The sequence below is a fragment of the Gracilinanus agilis genome, chromosome 6, assembly GCF_016433145.1.
Source record: "Gracilinanus agilis isolate LMUSP501 chromosome 6, AgileGrace, whole genome shotgun sequence".
Classification (NCBI taxonomy): domain Eukaryota; kingdom Metazoa; phylum Chordata; class Mammalia; order Didelphimorphia; family Didelphidae; genus Gracilinanus; species Gracilinanus agilis.
The window spans coordinates 97,529,798-97,535,797 of NC_058135.1; the positions used below are offsets into that span (position 1 = coordinate 97,529,798).

The window sequence follows — 6,000 nt, forward strand, 5'->3', positions numbered from 1 at the left end:
TTTTAAGACAATTTGTTAAGGGACAGATCCCCCTTACTTTCTCAATGGGAGGGAGTAGAGAAGGAGAGAGGGTCCACGATCTTCGTGAAAGTAAAATAAACATTTTTAAAGGTTACTTAGTTATCAAATGGAAAATATTTTATTTAATAAGAATACAGTTGCACTTAGCTAGAGTAAAAGCAGGTCCTTTCCCTTCAGAAAATTATTCTGGGCAGGGGTGTGGTAACTATCAAGGCCTCAAGACAAAGTCTAAAGGGGTCAGATCCAACAAAGGCAGGCATTTTTTTTTTTTTAATTTTAAACCCTTAACTTCTGTGTATTGACTTATAGGTGGAAGATTGGTAAGGGGTGAGCAATGGGGGTCAAGTGACTTGCCCAGGGTCACACAGCTGGGAAGTGTCTGAGGCCAGATTTGAACGGAGGACCTCCTGTCTCTAGGCCTGGCTCTCAATCCACTGAGCTACCCAGCTGCCTCCAAAGGCAGGCATTTTTACGCTCTTCCTGTAGGTACATATTGACTTCGAGAACTACAGATTAACATTATCGATGTTTTATTATATTTTTATTTGTTACATATTTCCCAATTGTATTTTAATCTTATTTTGGCAGCATTCAAGTGTGTGTTCTACTTCTCTATCTTAGAGCAATTAGGGATCAAATGAATTGCCCAGGTCACAGAGCTGGTTTGGGTCAGTGGCACGACTTATATATCCAGCACTTCCTAGCTTTGAGGCCAGCTCTCTGTTCCTGGAAAGTCTGAAATAAACAGTCTGAAATTAGAATTCTAATAGATTATATTTAGTACAAATATTACATCTTTATATCCTCATAATAACCTTGCAAAATGGGAAGTATAAGTTTCATTATCCTCACTTCAGATAAAATACCCAAAGATCAGAAAGATTGAGTTACCATCCCAGTCATTAATAAATGTCAAAACCCAATTCTACACAAGTTTACTGTTCATTCTAATACTTCCTAGGCATAACGGCAAGTCAGGGCACATGGTAATTACTCAATACCTTTATTGAGTTTTCTAAAAAGTAGCTTAATCTGAATAACTCCTAAAGCCCAATATGAATTTCAACCATCTAACTTTGTAAAATTCTGCAAAAGCTCTAAAGCAGCTGCAGTAGCAATATTGAGTTAGCTTCACAAGACTAGCCTAGGCAGTCACAACCAGACTAGCTGGCTCTGATGTCCAAGAAAAAAGTAACTCTGCCAACGGTGGAAAAAAAGGAAACAAAATCAAGTTTTTTATGTTTTCCTTATATTTATTACCACTTTCATGATCTCGATATCACTTTCAACCTCATCATACACAAACAAGTCTTTCTCATCATCCAAATTTGTAATTCATTGTCATAGTGAATTCCCTATTAGAAAGTTCCTTTTAGGGGCAGCTGGGTAGCTCAGTGGACTGAGAGCCAGGCCTAGAGACAGGAGGTCCTAGGTTCAAATCTGGCCTCAGACACTTCCCAGCTGTGTGACCCTGGGCAAGTCACTTGACCCCCATTGCTCACCCCTTACCACTCTTCCACCTAGGAGCCATACACAGAAGTTAAGGGTTTAAAAATGTAAAAAAAAAAAAAAAGTTCCTTTTACTAACACATACTGGTAGAAGGAATTTCCCAGTAATTTTTCCTAATAACTTTCTGCAACTCACAAGTCCTAAAGTTTTCCATGGGTTCCCAGAGGTTAAATGATTCAAACACAGCCACAAAGTCAGTGTGTATCATGGGCAGAACTTAAAAACTCTTCCTAGGGCCAACAGTATTCTATCCAATATACTGAGCAACTTTGTGTGCAGAGATTACCATTATTAAAAAAAAGAAAGAAAAAGAAAAAGTATTAACAACCAACATCCACAAGGTAAAAATACTAAGTAATAATATAAAATGAATCAATAGAAACAGACCCTGCCCTCAGGTAGGAACTAACAGCAATGAACAGAAATACCAGCAGCTCTGAAGGGAAGATAGTCAAACAAACACTACTTAGGGAATATTACATGAAATCAGGAAAATAAGCACAGATTTTGGAACTGTGACAGTCAAAAGCAAAGGAAATTCACGACCATACTTCCAATAAGGGCTACTACTTCCGTCAGTTGGTCAAGAAGCATTTATTAAGTACCTACTCATTACCATGCACCATTCTAAATCCTGTGAATACAAGGAAAGGCAAAAGCAGGGTTCCTATTCTCAAGGAGCTCACATTCTCAGAGAGAAGAGGGAAAAATACAATATGCAAATAACTTCGTACAGACATGATGATATTGTGGGTATAAATGAAAGTTAAACTCAGAAGACCAGAAAAGTCTTCTTGTAGAAAGTGGAATATGAACTAAATTCTGATCTCCATAATATAGCTAGGAACCAGAAGTGGAGAGGGATAGTATTCCGAATATGTGGGAATGTCAGTACAAATGCAAAGGAGATGAAAGAAGGCAGTGTTAGGGACAAGAAGTAGGCAAGTGTAGCTGGATTGTAGAAAGAAACCAAGAAAGTAAATGTCAGATTAGAAAGGTAGGAAGGGGACAGTTTATGATCAGTTAAATGCCAAAAAGAGCATTTTTATAACTGTCCTACATAACTGACCACTCCTTCTCAGTCTCCTTTGCTGGCTCTTCTAAGTCATTCTCATTAAACATGAGTATCTCCCAGGTTTTTGTCCTCAGCACTCCTCTCTACAGACTATTTTGCTTGGTGATCGCATCAATCTCAAGGTGTTCAATTTACCTTCTCTATCTGGAAGATTTCCCATATCTATTCTGATCATCAATCTCATATCACCAACTCCCTCTTGGATATCTTGAAATGGATGGCCTGTAAATATCCCAAATTCATCTTGTTCGAAATTATCTTTTCCCCTCAAACCCTCCTTTTTCCCAAATTTTCCTAGACATTTTTGGTGGCAACACTCTCATTCCACACTCACTCAGGCTCAGTGTCCTCCTACCTCATCATTCATAGTGAATATCCAAATCTATTGTCAAATCTTGCCAGTTCTACTTTCCCAATAGCTCATATACATTCTTTCTTTCCACTTTTATAACTGCCACCATCACGTGGATTAATGCTAGTTGATCTCATTACCTCAATTTATTACCACTCCAGTCCACCCTCTAAGGGGTCAAAGTAATCTATAAACGTTTGGAACTAATCATGTTACACACTTCCCTCTCTCCCAGTCAATAAATTTAAAAGGTTTCCAGTTACCTCCAGGATCAACCCATGCATCCTCTTTGACATTCTTCCCATAGGTTGCTAATCCATGCTTCAAAATAAGGTTGTATTTATAAAAGAATGAAAAGAGATGATTCAAGAAATATTAAGGAAAAGCAATCAAAGCTGCCAACAAAGGAGTAGTATTAATTTTAAAATTTCTATAAATTTCCTTGTGTGGAGGAGATCTGTATTCTTTCCTAGAAGCTTAAGTGGACATTTTAAAGATGAAGTTAAATAGTATAAAGATTATAAAAAGCTGTGTCATCACCATGTTTAGTGACAGGCTATATATTTGGAGATGTCTTGTAAATATGTTACTGAACCAAAGAAAGTTCAAGAATGGAACCTTCACTTATCCATTTATAGAGCAGAATTGAATCCCTAAAGAGAAAGGTATGTCCCAAAGTCTTTGTAAGTCTGCCCTAATAGATAGGGAAAAGATCTGAGGAAGAGCAGAGTCTTGAGGATCCTTTTCCCTATTCTCCAATTTAATGAAATATAAAGTCACCTTTATCAATCTTTCACAAAATCTATATGTGAATGTGTATTTGTGTGTATAAATGTTAAAGAATTAGATGTATATATGAACAGATGTCTACATACACTAAAGTAATATCTTAAAACATTTTATTGCACTTAAATTGATTGCTGTAACAGCTATGTTAATATTGACATTGGATTAGAGATGTTTTGTGTACAGCGATATAAAAGCAAAAATAATTTTAAATACTAAGAATTACTGAATTATCTTCATACTATGATGAATAAAGGCCAAGATTAGTAGAAAACAGATAGTCTTTAAAGTATATAGGGCTGGATGGAGAAATACAAGTATAAAAATGATGAAAAAAAGAATGATAAACAAGGGGGAAAATCTTGAAAACTCACAGCTACTTATTCTGGAAATACTACTTTTGTACACTAGGCTGCATGAAAATAGTTTGCTCTATACCAGCAATGACTCTTTAATCCTGAAGTTCATTAATAAAACAGGCAACATTCACATCATCGATGTCATGGGCAAACCTATGGAAATGGAAATGGACATCTCTACAACTTACTTTGGACCAGGCACAAACTTTCTGGGCCTCAATTTCCCTATCTCTAAAAGGAGGGGCCTCCACCTGATTTATCTATATGATCCTTTCAGCTCTTGATTCTACAACCAATACCCTTGCCATGGCACACCAACCTTTCACTCCCAAGTGGACTTCCACTGAACTATAGGAAACATTAGAAAATTCTTAAATCTACTACCACTACAGGAGGAGAATCTGTTCATTTCAAATCTCCACCATACTTTCTGCCACAAAAATTGTCCCAAATATTGCAATGGCTGCTAACCAAAAGGTCACAACTATTCTCAATGGTGGGGGGAGGGAGAGAAGAGAAGCCCTGTAGTCTCTGCATGTGATTTTCAGATATCTTTCCTGGGGACAGAACACAAATGAGAACATCTTATATATAAAACTGATACATATATATATATATGTACATATATATGTACTTGTAAACTTATTTTCTACTGACTTGCAAGAGAGATTAGTTTACATCAGTTAAATATCCCCACATTAGCCTGAAAGATAAAAAAGACTTAGAAGAACAATTTTACATATTTGCAGAAGTGAAAATAGCAAAGATTTTTTTTGAAGGACTTCAATCAAGTATATCAATTATATAAACCACAATGGTAAAGGTATCATATTTAAAGGTTTCAAATTTGTCCTAGGTTAAGTCTTGAAATAAATCATTTGTAATGAAAAAGTGTTGGTTTTTTTGTTTACTTTTATCCAGTAAGGGGGGGAGGGGAAGGGGAGGAAAGGAAGGAGGGAGGGAAGGAGGAGGGAGGGAGAAAGAATATGAATGTGGACAATAAACAATAGAAATTACAAGTATTAAGCGTTCTGAAAACCTTAACGCCCTCTATAAATTTTAGTTATCTTTATTAGCCTAGAGAGCAACATCAAAAGGATTCATTCAAAACTGGGCGGTGCTTAATACACAATTTAAAAAAAAAACAGTCTGTGCTCAAAAATAATCTTCATTAAATTTTTTACTTCCTTCCAGCGCCATGTAAAAAGGTTCGACGATACCTCCTGGAGTGAACTGGCAAGGATGAAGAAAGTACCAAGGTGTAAAAAGAATCCGTGTGAGTTAAATATCACATGGGCTCATCTGTCAGCCACCACAGAAAGCCACCATGCAGGACTGCTGAGGCAGATAGACCGGATTCTGGCGGGTCCCCCCCACCCTAACCCAGCTCCAAGCCTTAAACGTGACAACTACCAAGGTACTCGTTATTGCCAGACGTTCTAACTCACCTCACAGCTCAAAGGCATAGCAAAAACCGTGGCTGGAATTGATGAGGCCTCGGTATCCTGCATCTGTCTCACCCGGGAGCCTTGGCTACGCGGGGGAGCGTCCACGGACAAAAAAAAAAAAAAAAAAAAAAAAAAAAAAAAAGCAAACTCAACCACTATCGCGGCTGAGGAGATACCTGATGGTTTGTTTCTAATGATGAAGAGAACAAGGAATGTTTTCCAGGTGAGACTTTTTTTTTTGGGGGGGGGGTCCTCCTACTAGCACGGGAGCGGCATGAAGTCAGCTGCTTCTCGCTTTCGGTTCAGCCCACTTCCCCTACAATAAAATGAATCCCCCTCAAGAGCCGTCAGCGGATGCCGGCGGGACCCATGCTTGGAACTCCCGGGGGGAGGGACAGGGGAGGACCTTGCCCGGCCCGACTCGGCCCGGCGCCAAGCCCTCCAGCCCT

At 38.3% G+C, this 6,000-nt stretch overlaps 1 protein-coding gene across 1 annotated transcript in view; it reads right to left on the bottom strand.

Annotated features, from left to right (window-relative positions):
- CLCN3 (chloride voltage-gated channel 3) overlaps positions 1-5,708 on the bottom strand; it is a 90,679-nt gene extending 84,971 nt beyond the window's left edge. Inside the window, exon 1 of the mRNA XM_044681438.1 lies at positions 5,552-5,708. The gene's annotated coding sequence lies outside the window, so the exon portion shown is untranslated. The remainder of the gene's footprint in view (positions 1-5,551) is intronic.
- Between the last annotated feature and the right edge of the window lie 292 nt (positions 5,709-6,000).